Source organism: Bubalus kerabau, chromosome 2 (assembly GCF_029407905.1).
Source record: "Bubalus kerabau isolate K-KA32 ecotype Philippines breed swamp buffalo chromosome 2, PCC_UOA_SB_1v2, whole genome shotgun sequence".
NCBI classification, from domain to species: domain Eukaryota; kingdom Metazoa; phylum Chordata; class Mammalia; order Artiodactyla; family Bovidae; genus Bubalus; species Bubalus kerabau.
In genome coordinates this window covers 154232936-154256428 of record NC_073625.1, presented here as the reverse complement: position 1 = coordinate 154256428, position 23493 = coordinate 154232936, and positions in this window count along the sequence as shown.

The window sequence follows — 23493 nt, the reverse complement described above, 5'->3', positions numbered from 1 at the left end:
TTTCACATGATTTTTCTGAGTTTCTGTAGTTTCTAAGCTTCTATTATATAAAGGATGAGGATCACCGGAATATTTTGCATTAAACATTATTTTTATTGAAGATCATTCACTGGGGCTTCCCAGGTGACTCAGTGGTAAAGCATCCACCCACCAAACAGGAGACACAGGTTCAGTACCTGAGTCAAGAAGATCCTCTGGAGAAGGAAATGGTAACCACTCCAGTATCCTTGCCTAGGAAGCCCCAGGGACAGAAGAGGCTGGTAGGCTATAGTTCATGGGGTCCCAAAAGAATCAAACAGGACTTAGAGACTAAATAATAGCAGCAAGTTCATTCATTACTTCTAAATACAACTGGAATTTGAACCCACCACATGGCTTCAGAGACAACGAACATGTTGTATTAACACTTTCCCCCTGAACTCCAGATGTGTGTGTCCAACTGCCCACTCAGCATCTCCTTTAGGATGTGTAACTGACATCTCAATCTTACCATGTCCAAAACAGACCTTCTCACATCTATCTCAGACTACTTCTAATTTAGCAGCCTTCCCCATCTTGGCTACTGACAACTCTATCCTTCTCATTGCTCAGGCCAGAAACCTCAGAGCTTATCCTCCTCAACTTGTATCTTTCCTTCAGATTACATCTATGTATCCAGTATTTGAATACATCCTCTCATTATCTATCTCCAAAACATATCAAGAATTTGACCATATCTCAGCACCTTCTATATTATAACCCATTTAAAGTGAAAAGTGTTAGTCAAACAGTCGTGTCTGACTTGGCGACTCTGTGGACTGCAGTCTACCAGGCTCCTCTGTCCGTGGAATTTTCCAGGCAATAACACTGGAATGGGTTACCATTTTCTTCTCCAGGGGATCTTCCTGACTCCAGGACCGAAGCAGAGTCCCCTGTATTGCAGACAGATTCCTTACTGTCTGAGTCATCAGGGAACACCAACCCATCTTGCATGGATTATTTTAATAGTCTCAAAACTTACATCCATCCTTCTACCTTGGCTCCCTTTTAGTTTTTTTCTCAACATAGCAGTCAAAGTGTCTCTTTAAACAACTAAGACAGATCATGGAATTCCTCTGCTCAAAACCCTTTAATAGTTTTCCTTCTCATTCAGCACACAAGCCAGATCAGGCCCCCATTACCATCCTATCTCATCTATTTCCATTCTCCCTGTCACTGGCCTGTTTGACTAGATCCATGAATAAATGAATCATGGGCTCAGCTTCTGAGTGTCAAGGTCAGCATAGTCCTTGAGCACAGGCCTATGAGGGAGAGGAGACACCAGGGGGACCTATGGGATCTTCCTGACCCAGGGATCAAACCTGGGTCTCCAGCATTTCAGGCAGATTTCTTTATGGTCTGAGCCAGCAAGGAAGCCCAACCCTTTAAAGTTGGGCTTCCCTGTCCCTGGATTTAAGTTTAAAATCCAGTTCAAAGGCTCAATAGCTTTTTACCCAATTACTTAATTTCTTCATTTTCCTATCTAAAATGCAGATAATACAGTGATTGCAAAATAACATAAATTATATAAACTGTCTTCTATATATATTTTGTGATCAATACAAGGGAGCTGTTTTATTATCATTTCTTCATCATTAATTGAGATGTTTGTTTATCCTAGTATGGTTTTGAAGCCTCTGTGGAGCAAAGACTATTTTACAAACTTTAAACAGCAGCAGCAAATACTGTTGAACATTTCACCTCTCATAAAAGCCTCTTGGTATCTTTTATATAGTAAACTTTGCTAATTCATTTATTCGTTCATTTGGCAAGCATTTACTGAGCACTTTGTGCTAGGCACTGTTCTTAGCACAGCAAATATGGTAGTAAAGAAAACAAATAAAACTTTGTGCTCTCACAAAGTTAAATGTTAGTACAAAGCAACAAAATAACTAAGATAAATGAGAAAAACATATAGTATTTAGAGGTAAGTGCCAAGTGAAAAGCAGAAAGCAGGCAAGGAGGATATGACAAGTTGGGGTGAAATCTTGGATATGAGAGTCAGGAATGACCACAACTTGTATCTCAGACCATTCCTGGATCCCCATGGAGGCTCCTCTCCCTCTTTTGTGATTTTAAACATCAACAGCCCCCAGGATTCTGCCTGCAGACTCTTCTCCAGTCCCCTGAGATCTCTGTGGGTGATTTCAGGACACCTTTTGACAGCTTCATTTATCTCCTCCCAGTGAGTAGATTCCAAATCTTCACTGGTCAGAGCAGACTTCACTGCCTGCACTCTGGACTCCTCTGTGTGTACCCTCAAAGTCCATGTGTCCAGAAGGAACTCATCTCTCGGTTGGCTTTGCCCAGACCTCGCCCTGACACTACCTCCAGTGCTTGACACTTCAGTGAACTTCACCTCCTGCCTCTGCTTCACTAGCTTTCAAGAATCGGATGTACGGCCTGTCAGACCTACTTCATAACATCTCTCAAATCTTTCTCCTCCTTTCCAACATCTTCATGTCCCCTTACTCAACATTACCTCTCTCAAAACTGCCTTCTAAAAACCGTTCTGTGTCTCCATCTCCTCAAACGACCTTCCACTCTGCTGCTAGATAAATTTCTTAAAAGTGGGATTTTTATCACATCCCTCTTTGTCCCAAGATGTTCTCATTTTGCCTTTAATAAGATCCTTGGTTCTGGCCATAAACCTGCTCCACAGTCTGACCCCAGTCTTCCTTTCCATCCTCATCTCCCTCTGGACATCCCTTCCTACTGCTCAGATTAATCTTTTTGCTGTCTTTCTCACTTGCACTGCCCATTCCAACCAAGCTTCTGTTCATGTGGCCATCATCAGAAAAGCCTCACTTCTCCCTTCCATCCATCCATCCAAACCCCACTGGCCACATTAGTCAGTGGTCCCCAAAGTGATTTGTGTACACTGTGATGGATGCACAAGATTTTCCATTTGAGGGCAGAATTCGAAAATTCCATTTCTCCTTATTTTAAAAAATTTATTTATTTTGGCTTTGCTGGGTGTATGTTACTTTGCACGGTCTTTCTCTAGTTGCAGGGAGCAGGGGCTACTCTTCATTGTAGTATGTGGGCTTCTCGTTGTGGGGGCTTCTCTTGCCCCCACAGAGCACAGGCTTCAGTAGTTGTGATCCATGGGCTTAGTTGTTCTTCGACATGTGGGATCCTCCCAGACCATGGATTGAAACCATGGCCCACACATTGGCAGGCGGATTCCTGTCCATTGCACCACCAGGGAAGTCTCATTTCTGCTAATTTTTTTATCTGAGCTTTACTAATGATGTAAAACAAACAGATGCTGACAGCTTCATTCAGGTGGTGTATCAGACTAGGAGGTATTCTGAGGGCAAGAGGACAGTGCCCCCAAACAAGTGTTGGGGTACTCTCACTCTTTCCTGGCTCCAGCATACTGTAGGAAATTTTAGTCTAAATGTGCCTGATTAAGTCATTTTATGGATTATATTCTGAGAGAAAGAATTTTATTATACTTGATACTGAGATGAGCAATGATCATAAAATCTTTTTATTATACGAAAGTTCAGGGAAAAGACTTGGCAAGTTTAAAGCTGAGTTGGCATTTTTTCTCTCAAAAAAAATAATTGTTCTAAAATCTGTGGCCTTTTTTGTGAGGAAAAATGGTCGTTGAGACACCTGCTCCCCTGCAGATATTTTAAAATGAAGAAATAGATATACACCTTCAAAAAAAGGTGTGAATCAAGAATGAAAAAATAACTTTGCCCAAATAAATTTTGCTATGAGAAGGCATTTTAAGAATGGAAGTGTAGAGATGTTTTCATTGTTGTAAAATGCTACTACTTATATGACGTATATCACATATTAAAGTGCCTCAGCTGCAAACTTTAAAGAATTGCAAATCAATTTTTTTTACTATATTACTTTTATTAGATTAAAAAACAAATCAATTTTCTAATCTACTTTAAAATTTTCCAGATATACAATTTCAGTGGGTTTTTTTTTACCCATTTAAATAGATAAATAATTGTGTGTGTGTGTGTGCGTGTGTATCCCATGACAAGACCTAAATAGTTGCAAAAAATAACTTTCTGATCAATGTTCAGAAAGTATATGGAAGTATATGTTCAGGGAAGGTAGCCAATTTTTTAAAAAAACAAAATACAAAACTTCAACACAACTGATGGGAAGGATGAAAAAAAGAGTAAGTGCAGGTCTCAATGCATTTTTCCATTTGGAACCACACATTTTTTGAGCAAATGTTCAATGGTTCTTTGTTGGCAATTGCGAAAAGATGAATGAACCTAAATGTACATCAGTATGGAAATGGACAAATAAACTATTCATACAATGTAATTCTATACAATTGCAAAAATGAGGGAACTAGAGCTAGATACAACCATATAGTATTTTTTTTTTTTTTTTAGCAAAAACAAGAAGCAAATTGCAGAATGGTATATAAGTGTTGAGACCATATATATGTCATTTGAGAACCTATAAAATAATATCAAATGTTGGGTTGATTGTTTGAGGTATAATATGTAATAAAAGTAAAAACACAGGCATGGACTGAAACACAACAAATTTAGATAACAGTTGCTTCAGGTGGAGAGGAGAAGGAAAGGTATCCAGGAGGGAATTGTCAGGGCTTCCATGGTTATTTTCATGTTTGATCACTCACCCTGTGTGGTGAATACATAGGTTTTCCTTTCATTGTTCTCTCTGCTTTTATGTACATCTGAAATATTTCATAATGAAAAATGTTTTCTGCTGTTGAAGATGGTTTTCTTTTAAAACAAAACCCCTTTGAGGAAATTACAGCAATGACAAATTTGTAGACTTAAATCCATGTCAAAAACATTCTGAGATGCTTCATTAATTTTAGAAAGCTGGCATGAAACTGCTGTGGCTTTCTGAAAGTGTGGGTGATCATGTTTTCCTAACCACTGAGGAAACTCCCTCAGAGTGTTAAATATAAAATGCCAGAAGGCTAAACAACCTACAGGGATATAACCTTTCAGGATTAAAAAGCAGAGAGAAACGTAGAGCTGCGGGTGGGAGCTGGTCAGTATTTTCTCTTTTGGACTTTAAGCATTTTTCTATATCTCTCCAATAATATCTAGTACCACATCTTCCAGATCCATAAGGAAATCAAACAAAAATGCATTAGTAATGATAAAACAATCCATTCTCATTAAATCATGTCCAGGTTGATTTCAGATTAGATTTTCCAAAGACCCAAATAAAACGTTAGTAGAAAATCTACGTCTAAGCCAAGATAATGAAACATTTCTGTTTGTTTAACTTGAAGAAGCATTTGTTTTTAATTTATTTAATAGATGACTTCCATTTAAGAAACCAAACTCTGTAATGCTAACATTGTTCACCTATGTCTTAGAACTCAAGAAGCAACATCTAGTAAAACAAAACATTACTAAGTTAGCAGAGACAGTTCATTTTAAGGCTTGTAGTTTAATTTTTAACCTTTAAGATAAGATGAAGAAGTGAATGTTTTTAAAAAATGGATTTAAAGCCTATTAAAAAGCCATGCTTGCCCCTTTAAAATAAAAGGAGAGAAGCAATTAAAGAAAGCTTTTGGGTATGGTATAAAGAGGAGAGAATTTGTGGTCAGAAGTATCCAATTATTATATGCATGACCCAGACAAATCATTATAACTTTGCTTAGCCTCACTTTCTTCACTTATAAAAACATAGTAATAATATTATTTTGAGAATCAATACCAAAAAAATGTGATTTCACTGTAACATAAGCAGTAACTTGATTTTTTTAAATGCCAATTTGCCCTAAATGTCCAAAATTTCCAAAATAAATCCCAAAATGCACTGTCATCTTCTGAGTTACTGTACTTACTCATCTCCAAGTTATTTACAAAAAGGAAAAGATCACAGAAGCCTCACTTTTCATAGATAAAATACTAAGAAAAAAATTTTGGGTAAAAAAAATTTTTTGTTGGAAATAATTAACAGCATATTTCTCATCGTGGCCCCTTTTCTCTTTCTTTTCTTCTAAAGTAAAATATGAAGGCCTTTAGTGCCCCAGATTTAAAGAAATTCAAGTTTATATGATAAAAATATATGGTCATAAAATAGCTACAAGCCTTGAGGTTGCAAAAATAATATTTTGGGCACTGAATTTCAGGGGTGAGGAGGAGGGTAATGGGTATTTACTCTCTGTAAAGACAGAAAGCAGGCCCTCAAGGCAGTTTCAGTCATGTAAAACAGACAAATATATACATGAAGTTAACCAGCACTGGGGCCCAGGGCCACTGCCTACATTGTGCGTTCAGGGCAGTGTGACATCCACGCTGCAGTTCACACAGGCCATGACCTGTGGGCTCTGTGCTCATATAGGGTCCTGGATGATACACTATTGCAGCAGTACACACATGGTAAGCCCATCATCTCCCTCATCAAGAAAAAGAGCCTATCCCCACGGAGAAGACAGCTCAACACAAACTGATCCGCACAAAATGATGTGAGAGTGCAAACACAGGGACGGAGCTGAGGGCTGCGGAGAGACTGTGCCTACACGAACCTGAAGTATGAGTAGCAGTTCGCAGAGGAAAGGTAGGACAGGAGCTCTCCATGCTGATGGGCAGTAACGCTAAAGCACAGAGACAAGAATCTAATGTGTCCCTGAAATTACAGTCTGGTGCTCTGAGACTCTGTAGCTTGAAGCATCAGGCAATAAAGACCTGCTAGTTCAAAAGGCCAGATCTGGCTTTTGTGACATGGTCTAGTGCAATAGCCACAGACACACCATCAGCTTTGAAACAGCTGAAGTCAGTGTAGTCCTGTCCCGTAGGTTCCCTATCTAGGTTAGCCTAGAGCCTGATGCTCTGCTCAGACCACTGTTGTCTTCTGGAGTGCCTTCCATTAGACTTATTAGTCCTACTCATTACTCTTTCTTTCTTGGTTTACTCTTACATCCTTGCATCATGTATCATTGACAACTTTAACTAATTCTCCATCCCATGATTTAGACCCAAAGCTTCCTTATGATGTTTTAGAACATGTCATCAGAATACAGATCGTTTTCTTTCATTTAAAATAATAATTATTTGTGCTTATCTAATTATAGAAGTGATGTAGTGCATCATAATTTTCTTAACCAGTTTTCTATCATTAGACATTTTGGTGTTTTCACATTATTGAAAGTGTCAGTTGCTTAGTTGTGTCCAACTCTTTGCAGCCCCATGGACTGTAGACTGCCAGGCTCCTCTGTCCATGGGACTCTCCAGGCAAGAATACTGAAGTGGGTTGCCATGCCCTCCTCTAGGGGATCTTCCCAACCCAGGGATTGAACCCAGGTCTCCTGCATTGCAGTCAGATTCCTTACAATCTGAGTCACCAAGGAGGTCCCTTCACATTATTTACTACCATAAATAATATGAGATGAACAACCTTATATGAACCTCTGTGATTTTAAACCTATGTCATTTAACATCTGTGATTTTTCTTTTGAGAATAAATTTATAAAAGTATAATTGTTGAGTGAGTAATGTGTACATTAAAAAAATTTTAATATACTGCCTAAACGCTCTCTATAAAAGTTGTTTCAATTTACCCTCTCACCCTCATATACAGAAAGGGCCTTTCCTCTACTTTGCTAGTTATTTTTAATCCACACTGCTTCAGCTACAAAGTGCCCCCATGTCTCTCTTGTGCAGATACAGTCAGCATACAGAAGATCCTGTGAGATGAATAGAGGACAGATATTCTTATCCAGGGGAAAAGAAATACACTCATATACTGAGAGATTGTTCATCAGACCCTGATGCTGGGAAAATTTGAAGGCAAAAGGAGAAGAGGGCAGCAGAGGTTGAGATGGTTGGATGGCATCATCAACTCAATGGACATGAACTTGGACAAACCCCAGCAGATGGTTAGGGACAAGGAGGCCTGGTGTACTGCAGTCCATGGGGTCACAAAGAGTCGGACTCGCCTTAGCAACTAAACAACAACTACAGTTGAGAAATTAAGTCCTGGAAATTCTAAAGTCACAAGCAATCAGGGGCAAACCCCTTCCAGTGTTGTTTATCCTAGGTCAGTGTTTGCTCCATGCAAACAGCAGGCATGATTTCTTTGGCCCACATTTTAAAATCAGGAAATTTAATAAAACTCTAGGCTCATGCCCTCTCTTGGTCTTCCTTGATGGCTCAGATGGTAAAGAATCTGCCTGAGATGTGGGAGACCTGGGTTCAATCCCTGGGTTGGGAAGATCTCTTGGAGGAGGGCATGGCAGCCCACTCCAGTATTCTTGCCTGGAGAACTCCATGGACAGAGGAGCCTGGCCTCTGTGGCTGGCCACAGTCCATAGGGTCACAAAGAGTCAGACATGACAGAGTGACTAAGCACAGCACTCACATGCCCTCTCTTGGGGAAAAACTGGGATATCTAGAAACATTATGCCCAAAGGCACAGCTATCTAGAGCTGAGTGTGCTGCCCTCTTCAGACAGAGCAGGTACCTCCAGGTCACTCTTGTTCAGTCACTCAAAGAGCAACACTGCACACTCTTCTGAGTTGTGTCTCTTTTGCAACCCCATGGACTGTAGCCCACCAGGGCCCTCTGTCCATGGGATTCTCCAGGCAAGAATACTAGAGTGGGTTGCCATGTCCTTCTTCAGGTAGCCACCTATATATTCCACCTACCTGGCTTCACTTATTTATGTTACCTACCTGAACCCTGTCAGCATTTGAATTGGAAATCCCACCATGAATACTATTTCTTCACAGAAATAATACTAGAATTCTGTTGGAAGAGAATTATAACAGTGATTTATATACACTGAAAATCAAGCCATGACCTCTGAAATAAATCAACAGCAGTAGGGCTTCTGAATCTGTGCATCCTGTTCAGTTCTACACTGTAAAGGGATTTTACCACAGTATGTTTACATGAATATATAGATAATTTGTGTATGAAATATGAATAGCTACAAATATAATTACTAGTCTATTATTAGAAATTCATGCAACAATAGACTTCAAACAAGAAATACGAGAATTTTGTTCACATATACTTTCCAATTTAATTCAAACTCAAACTGCAGTAAGCTTACTTGGAAAAATAATAGCCAATTAAAAATTTAAAATATCTAGCCTGTGATCTGAGGGCAGGATTATATTCATTTCATTTAGTTCAAAAGTGTAATTAGACATATATCTGCGCATGGTGTCAGAATTCTGCAGGCAGTTAGTTATGCCAGACCGTGCAGGAATTAATGCCTGTGAAATAGGTGTCCTGAAGTCTTTTCAGTTGCAATGTAAATACAACCAAGCAGAGTAAAGGTGGCAAAACCCTCAGAAGAAATCTGAACAAATGATAGGGTTATAAGCACATACCTTTGTCAGAAGAAATGCACCTCAGGTTTTATTTTAGTAAATCTTAGTTAAACATATAAAGAGGATTTATGCTAAGGTTAGCAAGTAATATAGAGTTCTTTTAAAGCACAAGGCATGGGTCTTAAGATGTCCTATTTAAAGTGATTTATTTGACAAGCAAGAAAGAGAATGTTTGAACAGTTTGTTTTATTTCAGTGAGTTTTAAGATAAAAACAAATGCCTTCTTCACCAAGGCATCTATTGCATATTCTATGTGAATATGCACACACAATAGCAATAGATTAGATGAATGAAGAATTTAGAAGTATGCCTAATATGGTTAGCTTAAAACACCATGGTGTCTGCTTTACCAGTTTTCCAGATCTTAATATCCACTTTGGTTTTTTATTATTATTTATCAAGGATAATTTCAAACATATACAAAAATAGAGTAGCCCAAGGAATCTCCTTATACCCATTACCCAACCTTGATGACCATCAAAATGTAACCAATCTTGCCATATCTGCACCCCCAACCACCTTGCCCCTTCTGTATTAATTTGAATCAAGTCCCAGATATCATAAATGTTTCAGTATATATCTCTAAAAGGTAAGGACCCCTTTTGTCTTAAACATAACTATACTACCATTATCGCACCTGAAAAAAGAAATCATTAATAATCTCTCAGTATTATCATATATGTTATCAGTGTTCAAACTTCCAATGTCTCATAAATGTCATAATTTTTATTGCTCATTTTAAAATCGGGTTTCAAATAAGGTAGTTACATTGTAGTTATTGCTTTGTCTCTTACGTGGCTTTATGTTGCAAGGACTCTCCTCCATTTCTTTTTCTCTTGAAATTTATTTCATAAAACAAATTAGGTTTTAAAATTAAAAACTGTAGGAAATAAATTTAAAGCTTGGTTTTTGTTTTATAAAAAATTAGTATCTGATGAAAATGGGAAAAGGGAATCAGTCTGTGGTAGGATATGTGTGTAAATGTGTATGTATGGGTGTGTAATTCAATGTCCTTTTTAGGAACCTTTGTTTACAATATGATCATTTACTCTTGCATGCATTCATTTACTTACTCTTCCATCCATTCATTCAATCATCCATCCATCCACCCAATAGCACTCTCCAAGCACTCTACCTGCCAGCACTCCTTCAGCCACTAGGATCAAGCAAAATCCGACACTGCTCCCTGCCCTCAAGTTGTCTGCTCATTTAAAAGTCAGAACTATAAACTAATACAGTGTGGCAGAGGCTCCAGTTGAGCCTCTGCCACCCAGTTACACAGAAAAGAAAGAACTACCTCCTCATGCTCTATTCCTGAATCTGTGCTTGATTTCTGTGCTTGAATCCCCCCCAAAGTCTGGCTCAACATGAGCATTCTGTGCCTGGGCTGTTATTTCCAGCTCAGCGTTTCCTGAGGCAGGAACAGTGACATCCTCTTATTACACAGCTTCTATTCCTCAAAAGGCACTGGTTTCAGTCCCAGCATGCCCCTGCATATGACATCACCTTCCTCGATTAGCTCAGTTGTCTGTCTAGAATCCATGGATATGTGGCTCACTGTGTACCGTGTAGAGATGTCCAGCGCCTGCACACAATGAGCATGGCCAGGCATGCATGTGGGCAGGGCATATGTGACCTACCCATGCCCTCAGTACCCCTCCATTTTTTTAGAACAAAATTTAGTTTTACAGTGTTGACTTCTTCACTAAAAAAAAAAAAAAAAAATGAAAGGCATCCTCTCTTTCCCTGGTCTATCTGAGAATGTCATACGTCCTTTTCAATAGACCCCAGAAGATTTTGAGGCATCCTTGTCAGGTCAGCAAAGCCTTGTAGCCAGGTCTCCTCGCAAACCTGGGGAGACCAATTTTTATATCGCTCCTGTCCAGGGAATCTGCATGGAGGTTCTGCTTAAACATTTAAATCTATCTCAGTGGACCCCAAGACCTACAGCATACTCCTCCAGGAATCTTATGAGTCACTGCCTTTCTTAAGGACCCTACCTCAACGCTCTAAAGTATGTGACTCTGGGAATTGTGTAAATAAGAGAAAGCTAAGCCCAAGAGAAAGACTAGGTCTCGGGTGATTCAATGAGGAAAGAGCATACATAGATAGTATGGAGGAGGCGGGGGACAGAGGCCAGGGGAGCACAATGGGCTAGGATCCCGGACAGCTCAGATTAGCTGTCCTGTGCAGAGCCCGTCTTCCTCTTCTCTTCTGAATCCAATCCAATTAATCGTGAATCCTCCAGGCTTCATCTTCAGAGTATTTCCAGAACCTGACCATTCCTCCTCACCCCTGTTGCCCACCCCACCCCAGCCACTGGCATCTCCCGTCTAGATCAATGCTCTGGCCTCCCGACTGTTCTCCCTGCTTCCGTACCAGGCACCCTGGTCCATTCCCACTTCTGGACCTTTGTATTTACAGCTCCCTCTGCCTGGAAATGCTTCCCCTCAGAGCCCCTGGTGCTCACTCTCCACCTCTTCCAGGTGCTTGTTTAAATCTTGCTTTGTTAAGGAAGCTTTCCCCAACCCCCTGATCTTCAAATTATAACAGGTACATACACAGACACTGACACACAATCCAGTGCTCCCTGTGCAACTCCTCTAGCTACTTTTTCTTCACTTTCGAGTGCACATGAATTTCCTTTTTTGTTTATTGCCTGTCTCCAGTCTCCTCATCAGAAAGTAAGCTCTATGAGGATGAGAATTTTGTCTTTCTGTTCACAGCTATATTCACATTACCAAGAACAGTACCTGCCACAGAGTAGGTCTTTGGTAAATATTGAATGAATGAATGAATCACCCAATCAATTAATCAATAACTCCCTCTCCCAAAGAATTAGGGAAAACTCTGTACGAAACCAAGTTAGGCATATCTCTTGCCCTTGACACACAGTGATACTTTAATGATGATAGCAAATATTTGTCTAGTATAATTATGAATAGGCTTCCCTGGAGCCCAGCTGGAATGAGCTATTCAGTAGAATCTACCTGTAATGCAGAAGACCCCAGTTTGATTCTTAGGTCGGGAAGATCTGCTGGAGAAGGGATAGGCTACCCACTCCAGTGTTCTTACCTGGAGAATTCCAAGGGTCACAAAGAGTCAGACACGACTGAGTGGCTTTCACTTTCACTTTTCACTTTCATAATTTTAAGCTGTATTTGGAATGTTAGGCATGTGGGGAGGTGCTTGGTAAATTGAGACAGTGATTAGCTAAAGTTCTTAGTTGTGAGAAGGATGCTCAGACATGGGGTAATGAGGAGAAAATGCTGGAGAGGAGGGAGGCATGGTTATGTGTCATCTGCATTTTGCTTTGTTTTGAAATAAACATTGTGCCATCTTTGGACTGAAGCAGTGCTGGGACCTCAGAGCAACATCACTTGGCAAGACAGCCCAGATTTCCTTCTGGGTATTCCCAGGGTGAATCAGGACACATGGGCAGCCTGAATGGGCTAGTGACTTGATGCACCCCCTTAAACAGTTATTTTTCACGTATTTGTTCAATATTCACTTAATGGGCTTGTTGGAAAAAATATTTTCTATTAATAAAAATTGCAGACTTTTTTGTTCAAATTCAGTGTAAGGTATTTATTTCATTCTTGCTATACCACTGCATTTTAACATATTTAAAATTCTTCACATCACAGTTTTTCTACCACTCATAACTCGATTGCGTTAGTCATCAAACTCACTGAAAATAAACTACACTTGCGTGAGGATGCTCAAAATGTATTTAAATTTTCTTTTCTTTTGAGCTTCATGTTGGCAAAATATTTTTTACTTTTCTCTCTTTGACTTTTATACATTTTTTTTTAAGCCAGGCAACTTCTTAAGAAAAGTATTGAGGGATTTAAAGTTGATGAATGAAATGATTTGTTCCTGAGGAAAGCACCAATCCACGCTTTATCCAGTTTCCTTTTCAGCCATCTGCAATTGCTGAATAGAGCACTGTCTACTGGTAGCTTGTAGGACAATGGATACAGTTCTGTGACCCGAACATCATAGCAGACTTGGTTATATGGAGAAGACGTGTCTTCTTTTGTTTTTGAAGAGAACAGTTATGCAACTGGTACTGAACCGCCAGTTATGTAAGGTGTGGCCTGTGGAAACTGGGTTAGCCAGTTACCTGTTGCTGGGATAGATTGAAGGCAAAAGGAGGCAGAGGATGTGATGGTTAGATAATACCACCAACTCAATTTGAGCAAACTCCCATAGATATTAGAAGACAGAGGAACCTTGTGTGCTAAAATTCATGGGGGTCACAAAGCATTAGGAACGACTTAGCAACTGACAACAATGTCCAAAGACATTATGGAGAAAACCGGGCATTCTGAACAGTCCCAGAATGCTGATGTGTACACTGCTATGCAGTGTAGACTGGCAGTCCAGGACTGTGCTTTTCAGGGTAGAAGAGGCAGCAAAAGGAGATCTCTTTACCAATATTACATTTTGCCTCAGTCACCTTATGCCATCATGCTCCTGGGACCAAGTTTGTGATTTCTTAGTTAAAACGCAGCCCTAACCCTATTTACCACCATCTCTCACTCACACACACATGAACACACACACAGACACACACACAGACACACACACGAACACAGAGCTATATTTTCCCAGCACTAGTTTTCCAACACTGCATTCAAATGGGTGCATCTTTCCTTTTCTCCTCTGCCTTTTGCTTCTCCTGTTTTCACAGCTATTTTTAAGGCCTCCTCAGACAACCATTTTGCCTTTTTGCATTGCTTTTTCTTGAATGGTCTTCATCCCTGTCTCCTGTGCAGTGTCAGGAACCTCCATCCATAGTTCTTCAGGCACTCTGTCTATCATATCTAACCCCTTGAATCTATTCGTCACTTCCACTGTATAATCATAAGGGGTTTGATTAGATCATACCTGAATGGTCTAGCAGTTTTCCCTGCTTTCTTCAATTTAAGCCTGAATTTGGCAATAAGGAGTTCATGATCTAAGCCACAGTCAGATCCCAGTCTTGTCTTTGCTGATTGTATAGAGCTTCTCCATGTTTGGCTGCAAAGAATATAATCAATCTGATTTCAGTATTGACCATCTGGTGATGTCCATGTAGAGGCTTCTCTTGTGCTGTTGGAAGAGGGTGTTTGCTATGACCAGTGCATTCTCTTGGCAAAACTCTATTAGCCTTTGCCCTGCTTCATTTGTACTCCAAGGCCAAATTTGCCTGTTACTCCAGGTATTTCTTGAATTCTTACTTTTGCATTCCAGTCCCCTATTATGAAAAGGACATCCTTTTTGGGTGTTTGTTCTAGAATGTCCTGTAGGTCTTCATAGAACCATTCAACTTCAGCATCTTCAGCATTACTGCTCAGGGCATAGACTTGGATTACTGTGATATTGAATGGTTTGCCTTGGAAACAAACAGAGATCATTCTGTCATTTTTGAGATTGCATCCAAGTACTGCATTTTGGACTCTTTTGTTGACTATGATGGCTACTCCATTTCTTCTAAGGGATTCTTGCCCACAGTAGTAGATATACTGGTCATCTGAGTTCAATTCACCCATTCCAGTCCATTTTAGTTCACTGATTCCTAAAATGTCAATGTTCACTCCTGCTGTCTCCTGTTTGACCACTTCCATTTGCCTTGATTCATGGACCTAACATTCCAGGTTCCTATGCAATATTGCTCTTTACAGAATCGGACTTTACTTCCATCAACAGTCGCATCTACAACTGGGCGTTGTTTTTCTTTGGCTCCGTCTCTTCATTCTTTCTGGAGTTGTTTCTCCACTGATCTCCAGTAGCATATTGAGCACCTACCAACCTGGGGAGTTCATCTTTCAGTGTCCTATTTTTTGCCTTTCATACTGTTCATGGGGTCCTCAAGTCAAGAATACTGAAGTTGTTTGCCATTCCCTTCTCCAGTGGACCATGTTTTGTCAGAACTCTCCACCATGACCTGTCTGTCTTAGGTGGCCCTACACGGCATGGCTCATAGTTTCATTGAATTAGACCAGTCTGTGGGCCATGTGATCAGACTGGCTAGTTTCTGTGATTGTGCTATCTTACAAATAGCTGTGAGAAGAAGAGAAGTGAAAGGCAAAGGAGAAAAGGAAAGATATACCCATTTGAATGCGGAGTTCCAAAGAACAGCAAGGAGAGATAAGAAAGCCTTCCTCAGTGATCAGTGCAAAGAAACAGAGGAAAACAATAAAATGGGAAAGACTAGAGATCTCTTCAAGAAAATCAGAGCTACCAAGGGAACACTTCATGCAAAATGGGCTCAATAAAGGACAGAACAGTATGGACCTAACAGAAGCAGAAGATATTAAGAAGAGGTGGCAAGACTACACAGAAGAACTGTACAAGAAAGATCTTCAAGACCCAGATAATCATGATGGTGTGATCACTCACCTAGAGCCAGACATCCTAGAATGTGAAGTCAAATGGGCCTTAGGAACCATCACTACAAGCAAAGCTAGAGGAGGTGCTGGAATCCACTTGAGCTATTTCAAATCCTAAAGGATGATGCTGTGAAAGTGCTGCACTCAATATGTCAGCAATTTGGAAAACTCAGCAGTGGCCACAAGACTGGAAAAGGTCAGTTTTCATTCCAATCCCTAAGAAAGGCAATGTCAAAGAGTGTTCAAACTACTGCACAATGGCATTCATCTCACACGCTACCAAAGTAATGCTCAAAATTCTCCAAGCCAGGCTTCAGCAATACGTGAACCGTGAACTTCCAGATGTTCAAGCTGGTTTTAGAAAAGGCAGAGGAACCAGAGATCAAATTGCCAACATCTGCTGGATCATCAAAAAAGCAAGTTTCAGAAAAAAACATCTATTTCTGCTTTATTAACTATGCCAAAGCCTTCAACTGTGCGGATCACAATAAACTGTGGAAAATTCTGAAGGAGATTGGGATGAGAGATGACCTGACCTGCCTCTTGAGAAACCTGTATGCAGGTCAGGAAGCAACAGTTAGAACTGGACATGGAACAGACTGGTTCCAAATAGGAAAAGGAGTACGTCAAGGCTGTATCTTGTCACCCTGCTTATTTAACTTATATGCAGAGTACATCATGAGAAATGCTAGGCTGGATGAAGCACAAGCTGGAATCAAGATTTCCGGGAGAAATATCAGTAACCTCAGATATGTAGATGACACCATCCTTATGTCAGAAAGTGAAGAAGAACTAAAGAGCCTCTTGATGAAAGTGAAAGAGGAGAGTGAAAATGTTGGCTTAAATCTCTACATTCAGAAAACGAAGATCATGGCATCCAGTCCCATCACTTCATGGCAAATAGATGGGGAAACAGTGGAAACAGTGGCTGACTTTATTTTTCTGGGCTCCAAAATCACTGCAGATGGTGACTGCAGCCATGAAATTAAAAGAGGTTTAAAAAAAAATTACAAGAGTCTTCTTGGAAGGAAAGTTATGACCAACCTAGATAGCAAATTTAAAAGCACAGACATTACTTTGTCAACATTACTTTGTCAACAAAGGTCCGTCTAGTCAAGGCTATGATTTTTCCAGTAATCATGTATGGATGTGAAAGTTGGAGTATAAAGAAAGCTGAGTGCCGAAGAATTGATGCTTTTGAAGTGTGGTGTTGGAGAGGATTCTTGAGAGTCCCTTGGACTGCAAGGAGATCCAACCAGTCCATCCTAAAGAGATCAGTCCTGAATATTCATTGGAAGGACTGATGCTGAAGCTGAAACTCCAATACTTTGGCCACCTGATGCGAAGAATTGACTCATTTGAAAAGACCCTGATGCTGGGAATGATTGAAGGCAGGAGGTGAAGGGGACCTCAGAGGATGAGATGGTTGGATGGCATCACTGACTCAATGGACATGAGTTTGAATAAACTCTGGGTGTTGGTGATGGACAGGGAAGCCTGTCATGTTGCAATCCTTGGTGTCACCAAGAGTCGGACATGACTGAATGACTGAACTGACTGACTGAGATCTCCAACTCCCACTAGAAAGTGTGTCAAGTACCAATCCTTTGTTCAGATGCTCTCATCCTTAGGGTAAATTTCCTTTCACAACTTTCTGGGATTTTCTCTTGATCGTTTATCTCTGTCAGGGCTACTTCCTTGCCAGAGAAACACTGAACCTCAGAACAGAAGGCATCAGAATTGTAATCCCTCTCCTCCAAGGAGATCCCTTGGCTCCCTTGCAATGTCCCCCGTCCACACCTCCTGAGTATTTGATTTCCACAACCCACAAGGATGGGCAAACAGGGCCTCCATCAGGCCAACAGATTTCCATTTACTGTCTTCCCCATAACAGTACCTCTTGCCTTACATGTCTGATCCAAGAGGAGTTACTTAAAGGTGTTTCTCCAACAGAGACCTCTGCCCCAAGGTAGTGTTAATAAATGAGTGGAGTTTCCGTGGCCATTAAGTGATTAAGTTTCCACACTTCCAATGCAAAGTGTTCAATCCCTGGATGGGGAACTAAGATCCTACATGCTGCATGGCATAAATAAGTAAGTAAATAAATAAATAACAGCAACAACAAAAAAAAACAAAAACAATGACCAAATGACCAAACAGACTCTCTCAGCTGTGTGTATGTATGCATTTAATGCTGGAAATTCCCACTGAGTTAAACTGTTCATTACTGCATGCTCTTTACTAAATTCATTTTATAAAACTGTTAGAAACCTCATTTTAGACCTAAAGTGTTGACTTCTATAATAAAGAATTGTTGACAGGACAAGAAGAGCTTGAGTTTAGGTATGGCCAGTTGTTGTCCACCTTAAATGGAGCAGAAAACCTATTATATTAATGCACATTTGGAGTAAGCAGGTTTTTTAATAAATTGTTTGTGAATTAAGTGGGTTTTAATTGGAGAGGGGGAGTGATGTCCAGTATGATCGATCTTATTAAAAGGATAAATCTCTCATGTGTGAAGTTTTAATATTTCAGCCATGAGATTAGCACTGTTACATTGCAAATCTCATTTAAATTGTTTGCCGAAGGCTTGAATTAAAAATAATTTATGGTAATATAAAATCATCATGGCCCTGAACCAATGACAGATAACTTTTAGTGGGTTTCAGATAATTGTTCTGAACCAACAAAATGGTTTCCAAGTCAAATTTGATACATCTGTTCAAGAAAATGTTTAGTGATGTGCTAATTACCTTCAGTAGTTTATTACTTTTAAAAAGTGTTAAAGTTAGTTATACGTAGAGAAGGAACTCCGATTCCTTTGTTGCAATGAATAATGCAAAGGTTTGTTTAAATTCATGCAGTCCTATTTATAAAAGAACACCTGGGTAGCTTTATTTTGAGCTTAGAACAAAACATAAAATTGTTGAGAACATGATATTTAAATTTACTCCTTTACATTCTTAGGCAGATCAGCAGCAGTAAAATAATCTTGCCGAGGATGTAGAAACCTAGATCAGTGATGCTATAGCAAACCAGTAGCCTTCAATGAGGGGAAAGAGGAGACTGATAAGACATCAAGATACTGCTACTGATCCTGTTCTCCTCGTGGAAATAAGGAGGATCAGGTACTGATCTTCCTGTTAGTGCTGGCAGGAAGAGAAGGACTGCTGCCAGTGGGGACTTGATTTCTATCCTGTTCTTTCTCTGTCACCCTCCTTTCATCCACTTCTAGCTCTTCCCCACACATACACACACACACACGCACACACACTCAAACTTTCTCTGTCAAAATCTCCTCCCAATGTTCTCTTTCCACATCTCTGGGAACAGTTGGTTTCATGGGCCACACCAGTCACAGAAGGCTCCCATCCACAAACCTGAATCAAGGAGAGGGTGGCTGAGAAGCTGCCTGGATAGCTTTCCATTACCCACAATGGAAAAGAGATGGATCACCGCAGGAGTAAATCTGACACGTTCTCATACAAGTCTTCTTAACTCACAATATAATTTGGTCCTGCTCCTAGAGAAGAAGAGAGACCATGGGTAAAAAGTGGAAACCTAAATAAAAATCCTCACCAGAACATTCCAACTTCTGTTAAATAATTTTTCTATGTGCACACGACTATGTCTATATTTGGAGCAGATCACCAACTCAACACTGACTACCCGACAGCCTCTGATGTCAGCTGTCAGAGTCAATTAAAATGCAGAAACTAAATATTGCTGTTCACTAGTAATGAGTCTTAGTACCCAAATCCATGTATATTTCTGCTGTTGTTACAAGATGTGGATGCCAACACTACCCATGTGTATATGATGGAAAAACTATAGGAGTAAAGGGAAATTCAAGTGAGTGAAAATAGAGGTAACTAAGGGCCCATCAGTTCTTTATTACCTGCATATACTACTTTTATTAATAAAAAAAAATCACTTCCTCTCCTCCTTAACTAAATTTTGAACAAATGCTGAATAAATTTTAGATTGAAGGATGACCAAGTCACTGGCCAGGGTGGTAGCCCAAGGTGTAATCAGAAACTAGGCTAGAAGTAAGGATGTGTTGAGACTGATCAGAAAAACCACCTTCCTTTGATGACTTTCACCTACTCTCTGGGATTTCCCCAGGGGTTCAGATGGTAAAAAATCTGCCTGCAATGCAGGAGACCCAGGTTCGATCCCTGAGTCAGGAAGATCCTCTCCTGGAGAAGGAAATAGCAACCCACTCCAGTATTCTTGCCTGGAGAATTCCATGGACAGAGGAGCCTGGCAGGCTATAGTCCATGGGGTCACAGAGAGATATGACTGAGCAACTAACACTTTCAACTACTCTCTTGGTCTTTCAGGCTGGTGGCCACTCCCAAGTCATCTGAGGTCACAGCAACTTTACATTCCCCCGGACTCTTATTCTACAACACTGGAGCCAGTAGCCTCAAATCCAGGCCTGACAGAGAGCTGCTGAAGGAGCTTGTGTTGGCTGGACAGCCATCTGGGGCCTGGCACGTCACCATTCTCCCACCTCACCCTCATTCAAAGTTGGTCAGGCGGTCTTCCCCCTTCCCCAAACCCTAGAAAATGACTTGCCTTTTCCCTACTTCTACAGTCTCACCCACCACCAGTCATCCTCCTTCCTAGGAATACTCATCTCTCCCTACTTAGGCTGCCACTTCCCCGAGGTGTACCCTGAGAAGATTCACCTTTGGGTTTCACTTTGAATGTCGCTATGCTCTGGGTCCTTGGAGGGCTGCCATGAACACCCACCATGGACGTACAAGCAATGAGTTGGCAGCAGGCATTAACAGAAACCCATTCCCTGCTTCCTCAAACACATCTAGCCCACATAGGCGACAGAACCTCACACTGCCCCTCCATGTGTCCAGCCTGACACAGGGGCCCTTACTGTTTCTGTCCCTGCCTCATATGGGCATTGACCTGCCCAGAATAATACCAGATCTGCTCACAAGAAACCATGAGTTTGAAACCCACATGCAAATGGCCGAGAGTATCCTTCTGTGTCACCCAGGAAATGATGATTTTTAGCAGGGTAACAACAGCCACATTTCTGCTGCTGAAAATCCCCATAAGTAAAACACTCTGCTGACAGTTCATTGCCCTCTTGCAGAGCCTCACCAAAATAGAACCTACATAATGGTGGTGGTTTGTAGTATTTGGATTTACCCCAAGAGACCCTAAAAGATTTTAAGATCATATTATACTGAAGGTTGATAATTTTTAATTAATAAAACCTTTATGGAATAATTTTTAACTAACACTCATGAGAATCAGACTCTACTTATGATGATAAATTATCATTTAAAATGCAAAGTGTGCAGACATACTAGGAAATAACCACATTAATTACTCACTACAGCCATTAAAATGTTTCCTAGAGATGCTTCATGTGGTCTCCACCACCTGGGACGCCCTTCTGCTTTCTCCCTGATGATGAAGCCATCATTCCCTTCAAGTCCCAACTGAAGTTTTATTATTTACTAGAAGCCTTCTCTTTTCAGGCCCACACACCTGCGTAATAGTTGCCTCATAATTGTTTAAGTTCTTCTGGGGTTAATACTATCTCCTTTTTGTTTTCTTTGTGGAGCTTAGTAAAACAGCAGGCATACAAAAGACCAAATACCCCACAGAATATGGGACACCATACCTACAAAAACTGATGGGCCAATGGGTAAATGACCAAGAAAGTCAATTCATAAATTAATCAGTCAATGCATAAATGCATAAATTTGGAAACCTGATCCAAAAAGTCATACCCTGAGGCTTAAGTTTGCCAAATAGTGTTATTCTTGCTAAAAGTATAGATTCGGATTTGGAGTAATGAGGTTTGAGTTCAGGCTATGTTTGGCCATTTAACCAAACATTAGACAAATGATTTTACATGTCTTGGAAATAGTTTTTCTCATTTTTTTTTTAAAAGCATAGTACTAAATCAAATGAGGATGAATGAGTAAAGGCTTCATAAGTGATGTAAATGTGGGTAATCACCAATATTATATAAATAAAGAAGGAGGAAATTAAGCACAGAAAAAAAAAAAAAAACAAAAACCTGTGCAGTAAACTGGGTCAATCTAGAGATTCTGAAATATGCCATTAGAAATATAGTATTTGAACCAAACAAAGGTATTGTGTTTCTTTAATATTCAGCATGTTTATATTCCCTAGCTTTATTTTATAATTGATAGCAAAGCTGTAAGTGGCCTGGGGATTGTTGCATATCTCCCATTATTGCCTTGCTGTGGAGTAGCATAATCAAGTGGAAACGGAAAAAATTTTTGGTCAAATATTTCTTTCTGTAGGAAAGATGCTGCTTTTTCCTAAGTACCTTTTAGCCATTGAGTATTTTATAATCATTGGCATAAATATAAAAATGGTAAGCAATGTTTATTATTTGCACACAAGTGAGTCTGAATTGGGGGCTTTTACTACCAGTCATTCCCAATGCAATCTCAAGAATGTAATAGGCAATCAGACAGTGATTTATCTGACCCATTATTGAGAAAGAACCAAGAAAAATCTAAACATCATTTAGCTCACTCATGTGCACATTGCAAATGCAAAGCAGTGAATTATCTGAGCTTTGTCATGATTTTCTATGCTATAAACATATTTAGTATTTGAGAATTTGCTTTTATTGCTGCCCTTAATTTTTCTTTGTTCAATCATAGGAAGAAATATCGAAGCAAAGCAAATATAATGGGGTTTCATAAAGAAAAGGTATCTAAAAATCAAGCCAATGGCTGCACTGGAAAAATAATTCTCTAGACTTTCTTAGGGTGAGATGTGTTGTTTCAATGTCATGACCGAATTCCAGCTAGGGTAATTACTTTAGTCTACACTGCCTGCAGGAAATGCCTCCTGTGGTTTGGGGTGGCCACTGGACTCTGTCACGTTGCTGAAACTATTGCTTAGTGGTCTTCTAAGCAGCTGCCACATGGTTACGTTTCAAGCAAAGATGAAGCAGGCTTGTGTATAGAGTGAGTTCTAAGTCCCAAAACAAACTCCAGATCACAAAATGTACTTATAATCATTTATTTTATGGCCAACAGTTAGGAAGTTCATTTGACAAAAAAAAAAAAAAAAAAACCAAGGCAGTGTTACACCATGAAAAAAACAAGCCACAAATGAATTGCTTTATTAGTTAGTATAGTAGCTAATCAGATAATGCTTCTGTGCCTGTCTCATGGATTCATAGCCTGGTGAGCAAAATGGACATATCTAAATAATGACACAAATAAATGCATAAAATACACACTGAGAAACTGATGCAAAAGAGAAAGAGCAGAGATCAGTGACAGCCCGTGGTCAAAGGAGCTGACCAGGACTGGAAGGTCAGAGGAGCTTGAGTCAACAATGGAGAGTGAGAGAGAGTGGGGCCAAGGTAAGGGATAAAGGAAAAGGACAGGGAGGAACAGCACGTGTAAAATCTCGCCAGTGAGTGCAAACGCTGTGCATTGAAGGCAACTGGGCAGGCTCTGGGCAGAGGTGAAGGTGAGGGATAGGAGAAGACCATCCCAAGCCTCGTAGGGTTGACACTGTTTCTGGGTTTTACCCCTGATTTTTAACAGGAAAGATTTCATAAATCAATTGTAAAATCAACTTTGTAGAATTCATATAATTTGTTCCATACTAACCATATATTTTATTACCTTTACTTTTCATAGTTAAAGATTATTAATATTTAAGTAATTAAATCTCAGACACTTAAATATTTAAATGATTAAATATTGACTCACTAAAGATTGGGCACTACATTGGGCACTTGGATACATCATT